Raw genomic sequence first — 15613 nt, 5'->3', positions numbered from 1 at the left:
TCGAAGCGGAATCCGCTGTTGTGCAGAAAGGCTAAAGAGTTCTGAAAGAGCCTCCCTGTTATCTTCCTCAAGATGGTGCGCCGGAAGAGACTGAACGTAATGTCGGATTTGGTAATATGCAAAAAAATCATTAGGTGGTAAAGTAAATGTCCGACGTAAGTCAGCAAAAGTTGCCAGTTTCCCCTCCTCGGAGAATAAGTGGAATAGGTATTGAAGTCCCTGCACACCCCACCTCCGGAAAACAGTATTTTGCAGTCCAGGCTGAAAGGCTCCATTGCCTTGGATGGGTAAGTATAATGAAACCTCAGCAGGCAATCTAGCAAGTTTGCAAACCCACTTCCATGCTCGTCGAGCCGGTGCAAATATCGGGTACTGGGCCAACAAAGGACGAAGCCGCGGGTCCGCCACATGCAAGAAATAACTCACATGAAACGGAGCCAGCAAGGACAACTCCAATGATGTTGCAGTAAAGTCAGACGTCCCCCTAAACCAATCATTAATGTGTCTCATCTGACAGGCAATAGCATACCAATGTACATTTAATAAGCCATAACCCCCTCTTTCCCTAGGTAAGCACATTCTAAGAAATTGCATGCGGGGTCGCTTGCCACCCCAAAGAAACCGTTGTAATCCTTTAATTAACCGGGCTTTATGAGAAAAGGATAAAAGCAAGGGCAGGACCTGAAATCGGTATAACCATTTGGGAAAGAGCACCATGTTATAAAGAGCCACCCGTCCCGCTACTGTGAGCGGGAAAGTGGACCAGTTTTGCAAGTCCCGTAAAGTGTCATGGAGTAGTGGGGAAATGTTACAGTCATAAAGAGTCTTGAGGTCTCGGGGGATCCAAACCCCCAAGTATCGAATTGAGTGCACAGCCCATGTAAAAGGGAAGTGGCCCCTCCATGTCTGCTGCAGTGTTACTGGACTGGCTAAAGCAACAGATTTCTGATAATTCAAAGTAAAGCCTGAATAAAATCTAAATTCGTTGAGGGATTGTATAAGGTGTCGGATAGAGTGAGAAGGGTTAGTAAGCATAAACAAGATGTCATCTGCAAAAGCTAACACCTTTAATGTTTGATCCCCGAAGTCCACCCCCACTATATCAGGATCCAGAGATACAGTGCGCAGAAAGGGCTCCAAGTACAGTAAAAACAACAGGGGGGACAAAGGACATCCCTGCCGTGTGCCTCTCTCAATTAATATGGGGTCAGTGATAGTGTCATTAACAAGCAGTCTTGCCCGCGGTGTTGAGTATAACGTGCGTAACGCTGTGGCAAACCAACCCGAAATTCCCATATAGTGCAGTATTTCAAATAAAAATGTCCAATTGACTTGGTCAAAGGCTTGCGCTGCATCCAAGCTGAGTAATAACATCGGGGTGTCATGAGATTGTGTATGGGCCAATGACAAGAGTGCCTTTCGAACGTTATGGACCGCCTGCCTTCCCTTTACAAAGCCCACCTGTGTAGACGCGATGATATTTGGGAGTAGAGTGGCTAATCTATCAGCTAATATTTTAGAGAAAATTTTTATGTCCACGTTTAATAAAGATATAGGTCGATAGGACTCCGGAGCAGTGCTGTCTTTACCTGGCTTCAAAATCAATGTAATCAATGCCTCATTCGCCTCTGTGGGAAAATGTTCATCCCGCATAACCTGCGAATAGTAGTCCTTAAGGAAGGGACTCAGCTGCTCCGCTAAAAGTTTATAAAATTCAGCTGTAAAGCCATCCGGCCCTGGAGCCGAGAAATTTCTTTGCTGTTTAATAGCTTGTAACAGTTCTTTAGATGTGATGGCTGCATTGAGAAATTCAACATCAGGGTCAGAGAGCGGCAGTAGGCCGGAATCTGCCAAATAATCCCTAATAAGTGGAGCATCTCCCGAGTCCTGGCGACCATAGATCTTCTGGAAATGAGCCATAAAAATCTGCGCAATGTGTGCTGTGGAGTGCTGTAGATGTCCCTTATCATCCTTCATTCCCATTACATAACGATGACCTCGAGCCTGTGTTGTTAATCGAGCTAATAATTTCCCTGCACGATTACCATAGCGGTGGTAGTGAAATTTGCGATACAGGAGCATTTTAACCGTGCGTTCATGAATATAAGAATTAAGAGTAGCCTCCACAGAAATCATCAACCTATTTATAAACGACCTGGAAACTGGTACAACGAGCAAAATGATTAAATTTGCGGATGATACGAACTTATTCAGAGCAGTGAAGATGCAGAAGGATTGCGAAGACCTGCAACGTGACATGAACACGCTCGAGAAATGGGCTGCCACACGGTAAATGAGATTTAACGTAGGTAAGTGTAAGGTGATGCATGTCGGTAACAAAAATCTTATTCACAAATACAGGATATCTGGTGCGGTACTCGGAGAGACCCCCCAGGAAAGAGACCTGGGAATACTGGTTGACAAGTCGATGAAGCCGTCAACGCAATGCGCAGCAGCGGCGAAAAGGACAAACAGAATATTAGGAATGATTAAGAAGGAGATCACGAGCAGATCGGGGAAGGTTATCATGCTGCAGAACTGGGCCATGGTACGTCCCCACCTGGAATACTGCGTCCATCACTGGTCACCGTACATGAAGAAGAATACAGTACTACTCGAAAGGGTCCAGAGAAGAGCAAATAAAATGGTTAAAGGGCTGGAGATGCTGCCGTACAGTGAGCGATACTGGGCCTCTTCTCCCTTGAAAAGCGGAGACTGAGAGGGGGCATGATCGAAACATTCAAGATAATGAAGGGAATAGACTTAGTTGATAGAGACAGGTTGTTCACCCTCTCCAAGGTAGGGAGAATGAGAGGGCACTCTCTAAAGTTAAAAGGGGATAGATCCTGTACAAACGTAAGGAAGTTCTTCTTCACCCAGAGAGTGGTGGAAAACTGGAATGCTCTTCCGTAGGCTGTTATAGGAGAAAATACCCTCCAAGGATTCAAGATAGTTACACTAGTTCCTGCTGAACCAAAAAGTACGCAGGTAAAGCTAGGCTCGGTTAGGGCACTGGTCTATAAACCAAGGGCCGCCGCGTGAGCGGACTGCTGGGCACGATGGACCACGATGGACCAGCAGCGGCATTTCTTATGTTCTTATATGCAAAAAGATTTTAACTGAAGGTAAAGCTAACCACCACAGCATTGACATGGCATAAATACCAAGAAAGCAATTTCTGTATAAAATAAGAAAAGAGAGCAGAACAGAAACACTCCTTCCGGTTCGCGTGCACAGGTGGCAGCAGAGCTCCCAGTGAAGTAGGAGGGTCACAGAAAAAATCTGAAGTGGATTCCTTCTGCTTATGGCTTGTGGCCAGGGGGAGATAACCCGATTGTCCAAAATGACACATCTATTGCACTGGAATTTCTATTTTTAGTGCACACAAGGCTTTTACAGTTCACATTACATTTTACCGCATCCGCATTTACGGTCTCAGCCCCATGTCATGTCAGGCATGATATCACTGGTAAACAAAAAGTAGCATTCTAGATTTTCTGGGTTGTATACAAAGGTGCATCCCACATAAAAAAAGGAAAAAACAACCCCACATGTAGAAATATAAACAGAACAGGAGTGGGGAAGGAACACGATAAACCAACTTCAAGGATAACCAATTTATTGAAAATATATGACTAAAACATATATAACATATACAGAAAATATATAGCAAGCCTAACAGAGTCCTTTAATCCTTTTTGTTCTGGACCCCAACACAGTCCATGTTTCGACTTGAACAGCCTTCCTCAGGGGTATATGACTGAAGCCCAGTAGATGGCGCCAAGGTATGGGCTATAAACCCAAAAAGGAATGCTCTCGGTACACAGTCTAGAACAGTAGTTCCCAACCCTGTCCTGGATGACCCCAGAGCCAATCGGGCTTTCAGGCTAGCTCTAATGAATATGCATGGAGCAGATTTGCATGCCTGTCACTTCCATTATATGCAAATCTCTCTCATGCATATTCATTAGGGCTAGCCTGAAAACCCGATTGGCCTGGTGGTCCTCCAGGACAGGTTGAGAACCACTGGTCTACAGCAGGGTTGGGCAACTCCGGTCCGTGAGGGCCGGAATCCAGTTGGGTTGTCAGGATTTCCCCAATGAATATGCATTGAAAGCAGTGCATGCAAATAGATCTCATGCATATTCATTGGGGAAATCCTGAAAACCCGACTGGATTCCAGCCCTCGAGGACTGGAGTTGCCCACCCATGCTCTAGAGCCTGCTGCTCAACGTGGTTCCAAACACAGAAACGCTGCAAACTACTGCATATGCTGAGCAGCAGCAGGCTCTAGACCAGTGGTCTCAAACTTGTGGCCCGCCAGGTACTATTTTGAGGCCCTCGGTATGTTACCATTGCTCTGGAACGTTGCTCGCCTCACTGTTGTAACCTCACGCAAGTGCTTTCCTGCATCTGTATGCGATTGTGAGGTGGAGTGGAGAGGACAATCGCGTACAGACGCAGGAAAGCGCTTGTGTGAGGTTACAGCAGTGACCTGGCAATGTTCCAGAATGGAAGGTAAAAACTGAAGGCAATGCAGCTTGTGCGTGTGAACGTAATCTCGTGAACTCTCGTGAAATTTGGCACCTATCCTGGTGGTGACTGCTTGATGTAAGATGGAGGTTGTGTCCAGTGCTGGAGGAGGTGAGAACTGAAGGTGGTTGCGGACACGACCACCGAACACTTAAAGCGCAAGTTTTCTAGGCACAAGTCGGATATTGATTCTCCCCTCTACAAAAAAAACCTAGAGGACTACACTAAAATCTTGTCTTTTGCAGTTGATACTTTAGAATCTAAATCACAATTTTGCGTGAGGTAAAACTCTTTATAGTTGATAAATCTTTCCTTAATTGCTTCTGATAATTTCAGATATTCACAGCTGAAAGCAGTGCAACATGCAGAAAGTGAAAAACTATTTAAACTTCACTTTCTGCATGTTGTACTATAATGAGTTTTACCTCATACAAAGTTGTCGTTTCTTTAGTAAGACATTAACTATTTTTTCTGTGGCCCTTCAAGTACCTACACATCCAAAATGTGGCCCTGCAAAGGGTTTGAGTTTAAGATTGCTGCTCTAGACTGTGTACAGAAAGCATTTCTTTTTGGGTTTATAGCCTGTACCTTGGCGCCATCTACTGGGCTTCAGTCATATACCCCTGAGTAAGGCTGTTAAAGCCGAAACACGGACCGTGTTGGGGTCTAGTACAAAAAGGATTAAAGGACTCTCTGTTAGGCTTGCTATATATTTTCAGTATATGTTATATACTGTATGTTTTATTCATATATTGTAAAATAAATTGGTTATCCTTGATGTTTGTTGATCATGTCCCTTCCCCACTCCTATTCAGTTTACAAAGTTGCTACATAAAGTCTTATAACTGGAAGATGTTTTATGACTGCACAGCAGTTTGTTGCTGTACTCTTCACATAAGGTGCAGAATATTCCAGTCAATTGGCAAGCTGAGGCTTCTGTATGGTGCCTGAAGTCTGGGCCCTGATCTACCTTTAGACTGCAGAGTTCTGGATACAAAGAAAGCAAGCTTAATTTCTTAGCAAGAACAAAAGTCCAGAACCAAATGTGCTAGGGGAATCTGGCCCAAACCTGCCATTTGCTGACACTTTCCAACCTTTTGATTACAAGGATCTAGTGCAAAGATTCCAGGCTGCACAAGGAGTAGATGGAGAAACATTCCAAGTTTCAAGTTTATTTATGGCTTGATATACCGACCATCACATGTATCTGGATGGTTTACAATATTAAAAATCTAATAACATTTAAGATTTAGTTGAAATAAAACAAGAGGAGGGTAAAACTAAAACTATGACTAAAACAATTTAATCAGGTTGGGCAGACTGGATAGACCATTCGGGTCTTTATCTGCCATCATCTGCTATATTACTAGGTTACTATGTTATGACAAATTAAGACTTATTAGAGACGAAAGGTACTAGGAGATAAGGAAGTTTTAATTACAATGTGTAAATAAAAATAAAAAGGAGGGATAGCAAATAACGAGAGGGAGACAGGGATGTCGCTTCTTAAAAGGTTCCCCCCCCCCACTTATGGACAGGCATCTTTAAAAAGATATGTTTTAAGATTTGTTTTAAATTTATTTAAGGAATTTTCGTTGCGGAGATAAAATGGCATTGCATTCCAGAGCGAGGGTGCGACTACAGAAAAGATGGAATTTCTTGTATAGTATAGGTCCTTGATTGAAGGTACTGTCAATAGGTTTTGATTTGTAGATCTAAGGACCCTAGAAGGGGTATGTGGAATGAGATATTTGTCTAGGAAAACAGGGAGGGGGGAGATCTTCATTTTAAAAGTTAGAAGAATTTTGTATGTAATTCGGTGAGAGACTGGTAACCAGTATAACTCTCTTGCCGCTTTCCACAGAGGAGTAATGAAAAGAGTACTCGCCATAGCATAAATGTTGCTTAAGCAGCTCCCAGTTACTCAAGAAAGGGAAACAAAATACTGCCCAAATTCTGCAGTGGTGTTGACAGAGCATGGCATACCCTGAACGTACCTCTGTGTTACCACTCCGCTTCCTGATTTGGGCCCACTGCAGCAGAAGTTCTTAAGTACATCTACAGCTGCCAGGGTCCAAGGATCAAATTAAGCCACAAAATCATGTGGCTGTTTGGCCCTGCGGCAGAAGGTGATGCGCTTCAGTAGTTTTCTTGCTGTGGATCTAGATCAGGATAAGCCATACTGGATCAAGTTTCACGTTTAATTAATTTTAATATACCGACCATCGACGTGCACCTGGCTGGTTTACAATGCTAAAAATGAAAGGTTAAAATAAATTTAGTAGGGGGGGCAGAATGTGAACATTAAACAGGCAAATTACAAATACGAACATGAGCTTGAAGGGAAAGGGAGAGGGGAAAGTTAATAATTACATCATTAAAAACAAATTAATTAAAGGGAAGGGGAGGAGGATTAAACACCAGGAGTGGGGATCGTTTCTTAAAAGCGGTTCGTGTTTATTTTGCTAGCTATTGGAAGGAAATATTTAGACGTTATGGTATGCGTCTTGGAATTAGAACATTTTTAGTTTAGTCTTGAATTTGTCGAGTGAATTTTCGAGGCGGAGTTGAGGTGGCGTGGCATTCCATAAAGTTAGAGCTACAACGGAAAAGTTAGTTTTTCTAGTGTAGTAGAATTTTTTGATGGAAGGTATGGTCAGTAAATTCTGATCACCCGATTTAAGGGCCCGGGGAGGGCAAGAGGGAATGATGAGTTTATCAAGAAAGGATGGGAGACGAGAAAGTTTGATTTTGAAGACCAGCGTTAAAGTTTTATAGGTGACGCGGTGGGTGATGGGTAGCCAGTGAGCTTCTCGCAGAAGAGGAGTAGTAACATGATCATATTTCTCAACCTTATAGATAAGTTTGATTGCTGTATTTTGAATGAGCTGCAGACGACGTAATTCTTTTTGAGTAATTCCAATGTATAGAGAGTTGCAGTAAAGCACGGTATTCTCATTGTTAGGACAAAAGGCCCAGAAGCTCCCAAGGACTGCATTTCTACATGATGATCTAGCAAATACTGGACAATGGAACCTTTAAAAAATTTTTTTACTGTATCATACCACATAAAACAGGCAATCCTTTTCAGATCACTACCTCACTGCAGCTTGAAATCTAGGAACGCCATAGAAAAGTTTACAGATTTTTGTTTCACTGAACTGTACTGCATGGAAAAGGGACCCAAGTTGGAATTTCTTCTTTGGAACTTCCACTTATATATACTGTAGATAAATAGATTAATATAGATATATATTTAGATATATACACATTCACTCAATGGTGTCACCGAAGCCCAAAGCCGGAAATAGGATGCAGAGAAAAATAAGACAGGTCCACATCTGCATGAAAAAAATCCAGATGCATTGCTGTATCTTGCGCTGCATGGAAGTACAGGCCACATTCTAGCATTTCTGTCCAAGTTGTACTCATTCCAAAATACAAATGGGAATTATACAGTCAGATAACGCTTGATTGAAGGGACTACATAATAATAAAGGAGAAAGAGCTGGCACTTGGGTTAGTGAAGAAACACCCTCCCCTGCCTGTGCGGACAGTCCACTTTCTGCAGAAACCAGAAGGATCTTGATAGCCCATTAGACACAGCCCCTTGCCAATACAAGAGTCATAGGGACAAGAGGAAATAAACATTGATAAACATTGCCTATTCATTTACTTTCAGCATTGAAAATGTCCATTATTTTTCTTTCTCAGTTGGCACCCCCACCACCACCAGTAGTCCACTCAATACTTACCAAAGCAATGTCTGGTTCAGTTTAAAGGTCTGAAGGTTACAGGCCTCCCTCGGGTCCAGCTTTAATTAAAGGGTGTGGAGAGCCATGGCTCCGGGCGTTGATGCTGGTAGCAGGCCACTTCTGAGCTCCATGTGGTGAAGTGATGAAGGCCCAGACTTGTGCGATCAGCCTTTTTCTGTGTAGCTCAGGCAGGAGCTGCGGTTCATTCGCACTTTCCAGATGCTTTCATTCTTGATTTATATTTTTTAAATTCAGACATGATTAATAAAAAAGTGGGGGGAAAAAATCACCCAGAAATCCATTCAGCCTTACTTTTTCCGGCTCTTAAAACTTTAAAAGGAACTTAATCCTACTACCGCGTACAAGAAAAGATCCAGAAGAGAAAGAAATGTAAATCCAGCTCTAGCAGGGCAGGATCCGTGCACATATTCACAGCTGGAACGCAGCTGGGCCTCTTTCAGCCTCCTCCCCCCCCCCCCCCCCCCCCCATCTGATCTGAAAAGCAGCTTGGAGCAGTTGTTTTGCTGCAAGCAAACACCTCACCTCTTTAAAATGAACATTTGAGAGACTCCACTGAGACACAGCCGGGAGCTCTAGCAGCTGAGTAACTTTGGCTCCCCCCCTCTCTTAACTCTGTCTCTTCTCTCTGCCTGCACAAGTAGTGTGTGTGCCAGAGCACTGGCTGGCTGGAGAGCGAGTCCCGTTTAAGCTGTAGTTGCATACCAGGGCATCCAACCAAGAAAACACACTAACCACAGGAACAGGGGACTACTATCAGAGGTACAACACATGGCTTCAGGACTCCAGGAGTCACCATGGCTACCAGCAGCTCTCACAGTATTGAAGAAAAAAAAAAAAAAAAGGGGGGGGGGGGGGGGGAGAAACAGGCAGTAGGAGAAAGCTAGAAAAATCACACACTGGCCCAGAACGAAGCAGATTTCCTGTTAAGGGGAGCGTGTGTATAACTTGACACCCAGAGAAAAGATGGAATGTAAAAACAGAGCCACATCTCAGCCATGGCAATGGAAAAGGCCAGCCAAAGTCAGGGAGCCTGAAGAGAGAGACATAAGGGAAAAGGGATTTTTGGGCTATAACATGATTTATTAAAGTCAGGGAGCCTCACGAGAGAGACAGAAGAGAAAATTTTGGGCTATAAAATGGTTTGTTAACATCTAACGCGCCAAGGTACAAATAAAACGGGCGGTGACTTAGAGCTACACGGGTTGTCATGGATTCCTTACAATAGGTTACGGATTTTTTTTTTTGAGAAGGGGGGGGGGGGGGTTCCGATGCTTCTAGCGCAAGGTTAGCCAGAAAATATTCCGTGTCTCCGTAGTAAACCTCATTTTCACATTGAAAGCTGGAATCAGCGTCACAAAAATGTCTTGCACAAAGTTTTTGTTAGGCCAATATTTGTCTGCGCATTATTTTTTTCTGCTTGGACCTGTGTGCAGAACTGTCACCTCCCGTTCTGTCTTTACAGTTGCTCGGGGGAGGGGGGGGAAGAAACTGGCATAAATCCTCTCAATTAACCTTTCTCAGACCTGGAGGTACATTCCTAGCGTTGTGCTCATTACTTCCGTGCACTGCGACACCATAATAGCCCTGTTATCATTCATGTTAATCTGTTGTGCCATCAGGATCTATTGCAAGTTATGATCTGCACTGAACCCATTTCTGTATCATGTGCCCAGTAATATGCGTGTAGACATCTTGTAATAACCATGTGCTTCTGCTCTCCGGTAGCTCTCTGTATCAGCCCCTGAGAGAGAAACAAACACACCCACACATGCTGGATGGAAGAGAAAAGCAAAGGGAAGCGTGAGGAAGGAAGCACCATACTGGGAAGAGTAATTAAAAAGGATTTACCTCTTCAAAGAGACACTTCCAGCTAACAAGGATGTGTAAACTTTAAAATGTTGCTATGAAAATTGTTCATCATCTTAGAACCAGGTTTAAATTTCAAAGAGTCAGCGTTCGGGCAGTTGTGAATCAGAACTTCCTCTCTTGGAAGCTTCAATTTCTTGTACCTTCAGAAGTGGAAAAATTTCTACACACACACACAAAAAAAAATTGTATAAGCAAATATTTCTGCAAGCACTGCAAAATTTTGTTAAAAGGATCATTTTGAAGAATTGGGTAAAAAAAAAAAAAAGTCTCACATTGATCTATGTAAGTCTGCCATAATTTTAGGAATTTCTTCCAAGTGCTGCCAGCCTGCAGGCCTTTACTAGGCTTATATCAAAGCAAGTGTAAGGTCATGCACTCCCCAACTAGGGTTACCATATGTCAGGATCTCTCCAGACATGTCCGCTTTTTGAGGACTCTGTCAGAAGGACGGGTGGCTTTTCAATTTAACAACTTTTGTCCAGGGAATCCGAACATCTAATAACCCTACAGCAGCTCAACCTATCCTGAGTCGGCCTCCTTCTTCCCACGCATTTGGAGTCCTGTTGCCTCTCAAGCCACTCCCCCCCCCCTGCAGCGCACCAATCCGGAGTCCTCCTCCCTCCCCCCAGGATTCTGTGCTTGCTCACCCAGCGCTTTTGTAACTTCGGCCGTCGTTGTACTAAACACGTTGACTTTAGTGAGCTGGAAGCTTTCTCTAGCTTCCGGGTCGCCGAAGGCAGCATGTTTAGTTCAACGACGGCCGAAGAGTTACAAAAGTGCCGGGTGAGCAAGCACAGGATCGGGGGGAGAGGGGAAGAAAGATGCTGAACTGCGGGAAAGGATAAATGCCCTAGACCTCCAGGGGAAGAAAGGGAAGGTGCAGATAGCCAGACCACAGGAGGAGGGAACGGGAAAGAGAGATGTCAGACCACTAGCTGGGGAAGGGGGGAGGGACGAGAAGAGAGGGATGCCAGACCACAAAGGGGGGAGAAGGGAAAGGAAGGAGGGGAGAGAGATGCCAGACTATGGGAAGGAGAAGCAGTGGCGTACCTAGGGTATGTGGCACCCGGGGCCCATCATATTTTGACACCCCCCCCCCCCCCCCCATGTAAAAAAATATTTTTTGTAATGACCATGAAATGGAATAAATGGTCAGAATAGAAATAGGCAGTGAAAATGTTCTTATATTCCAAACATAACATAACATAAATTATGTCTGAATTGTCATGACAGAAGTACATATGGAGTAGTTGCAGGTGATGCTTGGGACAGTTCTGATTGTGTTAGTTCGGTTTTATGTGTTTTTTGAATAGAAGGGTTTTTATTTTTTTTGAAGGTTTTGCAGTATGTGGTCGATGTCAATTGGTTGTAGGGTTGGGGGTCGAGTGTTGCAGCTCGAATGGCTAGGAGGTTGTCGAACAGTTTTTTTCTTTTGACGTTTTTGGTTGGAGGGTGTGTGAATGGTGCGTGAGTTCTCCTATGTCTGTTTGAAGTGGATTGAATTATTTAGCTGAAGAAATTACCCCCTCATCCCCACACACATTAATTCTCTTCCATTTTTGTTCCCATTATAAAAAACACTGATAAGTTCCCAGAAAAAAAATACATTAAAATAAGAAGTGAAAACAAAGGCCCCTACAGATGAGAACATAACATAAGAATAGCCTAACTGGGTCAGACCAATGGCCCATCATGCCCAGTAGCCCATTCTCATGGTAGCCAATCCAGGATACTAATACCTGGTCAAAACCCAAAGAGTAGCAACATTCCATGCTACCGATCCAGGGCAAGCAGACACTTCCCCCATGTCTTAATAACAGATTATGGACTTTTCCTCCAGGAATTTGTCCAAATCTTTCTTAAAACCAGCTACACTATCTGCTTTTACCATAACTTCTGGCCACTTCATTTTTAAGTTTAGATCTTTCCTTTCAAACAGAGACCTTGCTAGATGTCAAATACAGCACAAGGTAACTTCACATGGACTTAGCTGTGCAGGAAATGTGAATCTCCTCATACACCCACCATATAGTGCAAAAATGTGCAAAGGTCTGTTTTTTTCTTTTGATCACTACATAGCCTAATGCCACACAAGCAGCGCTGTTACAAACATATTCTGTAGGTCAATGCTAAGGATAACAAAGTTTCCTTCCTTGGACCAGAAGGAGATACTGATAAACCACTGGAAGAGATCCCAACACAACACCCAAAGACCCACTCAGTGTGTGAACCAGTTGAGTGGAGTGGACTAACTGGGGGGTGGAAATGGGCCCGGAGTTTGCTCAGCAGAATTTCCCAGACCACCTCTTCCTCTCAACACATTGACACGATGCCACCACCACCACTAGAAACACCTCACTGGGTAGGCCAGCTATGCTATAAACTTTATAAAACACATTATTATATTTTCTTATAAAACACATATTTTAACTGAACTCTCTGACATCCTCAGCCTTTCCATTCACAAAAATAGAAGGAAGAAAAGTTCCCATTTCCTGCTGTTTCATGTCCCCGGCCTATACAATATTTTTTTTCTGCAGACCCTTCAAAAGTCTGACCAAATCCTCGTTTCACTTGCATTATAAAGTACTGAGGATGCCATCTCTCCCCAATCCCAGGTCCTAAAGTCTAAGACAGTAGCGCAAACTAATGCTGCCAGATTCAGGAAAAAAAATTTCGATTCGATTCAGCTTATTGAATTGGTTTTTCAATTCGATTTTCCTGCCCAGTTGGGTGATTTTTTTCAAAACTCCTGATGGGTTTTATAGCTTTTTCACCCCCTTTGGCTTCTCCTAACCACATTGGCGCTGTGGTGTAAATAAAATAAAGAAACAAAAAGGACTTTTCCTCTCTCTGTGAAATCCTAGCTCACGTTTGCAGTCCAACACCAGCTCTGTCAGGATACACATTTCAAATCTGACATATTATAATCACAAAACAGAAAATAAAATTAATTTTTCTACCTTTTGTTGTCTGGTTATATTTCAAATCTTGTTGGTCCAAGGCTCTGGTTTTCTTCTGATAACTTGCTTGCCAGGGTCTCCTTCTTTCTTCTTTCTGCGTGCTAACCATCCATCTGCCAACTCTGTCCTCCCTTTCCATTTCCCTTCCCTCCCCAGGAAGTCTGGTATCTTTCCTTTTTTTTCATCTCCCTCCACAGATCCACCTTTTCTTAACTACCCTTTCATCCGGCATCTTTCCCTCCTTCCCCACCACCCCAGAGTCCACCATCTCTCCCTTTCTTTTCCCAATTACCCTCCTATCCAGTATCTCTATCCCTCCTCCACACCATCCCTTGTGTCCAATTTCTCTCCCTTTCAGTTCCTTCCCTCCCTAAATCCCATGGTCCATCATTTCTCTCCCTCTCCTCTATTTTCAGACCCATTATTTCTTCATCCCCCCCAAAGTTTGGCATATGCACATCTCTTTGAACACCCCCTTCCCTCCGTGTACTTCTAAACCAGGGTCCCCCCAAAGGCCTGTCCCCCCTTAAAGGTCTGCCTGTCCCCCCCTTGAAGGCCTGCACCCCCCTTGAAGGCCTGTCCCACCCCCTTGTAGGCCTGTCCCCCCACCTTGAAGACCTGCCTGCCTGTCCCCCCCCTTGAAGGTCTGCACCCCCCCCGAAGGCCTGGCCCCCCCTTGAAGGCCTGTCCCACCCCCTTGTAGGCCTGTCCCCCCCTTGTAGGCCTGTCCCCCCCTTGAAGGCCTGTCCCCCCCCTGAAGGCCTGTCCCACCCCTGAAGGCCTGTCCCACCCCCTTGTTGGCCTGCCCACCCCCTTGTAGACCTGTCCCCCCTTGTAGACCTGTCCCCCCCTTGAAAGCCTGCCTGCCCCCCCCTTGAAGGCCTGTCCCTCCCCCTTGAAGGTCTGCACATCCCCCCGAAGGCCTGTCCCCCCCCTTGAAGGCCTGCCTGCCTGTCACCCCCCTCCCCCTTGAATGCCTGCCTGCCTGCCCACCCGCCCCACCCCGAAGGACCGCTCGCCTCCCTGGCCTCCCCGCACCACCTATGAAGCAGCACTACCTATGCTCCCGGCCTTGCCGTTCAGTCCCCACCACCACCCCCCCCCCCGAAGGACCGCTCGCCCCACTGACCTTCCTGCACCACCTATGAAGCAGCCGCAGCAGGATCGCGATGTCAGCTATCCCTGCGCTGCTTAGGCGCTGCTTCCTGCGCCGCGTTCCCACCCCTCCTCTGACGTCAGAGGAGGGGCGGGACCGCGGCGCAGGAAGCAGCGCCCAAGCAGCTCAGGGATAGCTGACCTCGCGATCCTGCTGCTTGCTGCTTCACAGGTGGTGCAGGAAGGTCAGTGGGGCGAGCGGTCCTTCGGGGGTGTGGGGGGACTGAACGGCAAGGCCGGGAGCACCCCTTCAGGGCTGGCACCCGGGGCGGACTGCCCCCCCCTTGGTACGCCACTGAGGAGAAGATAAAGATTCCAAACCATAAGAGGGGGAAAAGGGGAAGACATTTATCAGACCTTAGGAGAAAGAAAGAGAGGGAAGGGAGGAGTGGGGAAGGAGAAGATGGTGCATAGTGATGGGAGGAGTGGGGACGGGAAGAAAATGGAAGAAATGCTGTTTATAAATAGATGGGAATAGGGGAGAAGAAAGAGGGAAAAGATGGTACACATGAATAGATGGGTAGGGGAGACAGGGAAAAGTAAATAAATTTGAGGAGGAAGCAGAAAAATGGAAGAAAGTTGAATGTTAAAGGTTAATGCCAAAGATGGAAATAGGGCAGAAAATAAAGGAGAGAAAACCAGCAATTGGATAAGGAAACACAGTTAAGAGCACAGACAGAAGGAAATGTAACCAGAGACTGGGAAAAGATGAATAGAAAAATAAAATCACCAGACAACAAAGGTAGGGAAAATGATTTTATTTTCAATTTAGTGATTAAAATGTGTAATTTTTCAGAACTTACATCTAATCTAATCTAATCTAAACCTTAAGTTTATATACCGCATCATCTCTGTTGTCTATATTTTGCACTGTTCAGAAAGAAATGTATTTCTTTCTGTTTCTCTGTCTAAGGGTTTCATTTGTGTATATTAGGATTAGTTTCTGATCCTGTATTTGCATAGGGTTTATCTATGTTCTAAGGCCAGGTGTTCTGGTAGGAATGAATGTCATGAAGCGTTATTGGTGTCATGGCCTCAAGTAGGAAGATATTTGTAGGCAGTTTGTCTGGGTTTTGGAAGGCCCTGAGCTCGGGGCCACATCTGGAGGGCCTCTGCACATGTCGACATGACATCAAATGCATGCGCACATGAGTGGAATGTCATCACATCAATGTCCATGCATGCACGCAGGCCTTCTAGATATGTATGGCCCAGAGCTGGGGGAAAGAAACAGAAGTTTTGTGTGGGGTCAGAGTTGTGCGCAGAAAGGGGCTGGGCATGTTACACGGTGGGGCCGGGGCAGAATAGGGCAAGGCC

General features: G+C 44.9%; 1 protein-coding gene across 3 annotated transcripts in view; it reads right to left on the bottom strand.

The window, feature by feature from the left end:
• The window catches only part of KIAA1614 (KIAA1614 ortholog), a 105463-nt gene extending 94897 nt beyond the window's left edge, over window positions 1–10566 (bottom strand). Inside the window, exons 1-2 of one of the 3 annotated variants that reach the window (XM_033916083.1) lie at window positions 10451–10566; window positions 10158–10338 (exon numbers count right to left, since the gene is read on the bottom strand). The gene's annotated coding sequence lies outside the window, so the exon portion shown is untranslated. Of the gene's footprint in view, window positions 1–8288; window positions 8781–10157; window positions 10339–10450 lie in introns of those variants that run through there. The other 2 variants (XM_033916084.1, XM_033916082.1) reach the window with 2 other exon arrangements.
• Between the last annotated feature and the right edge of the window lie 5047 nt (window positions 10567–15613).

This window comes from Geotrypetes seraphini, chromosome 12 (genome assembly GCF_902459505.1).
Source record: "Geotrypetes seraphini chromosome 12, aGeoSer1.1, whole genome shotgun sequence".
NCBI lineage: Eukaryota > Metazoa > Chordata > Amphibia > Gymnophiona > Dermophiidae > Geotrypetes > Geotrypetes seraphini.
The sequence above is the reverse complement of the archived record's forward strand: the minus strand, read 5'-3'. Positions and strand labels throughout refer to the sequence as shown.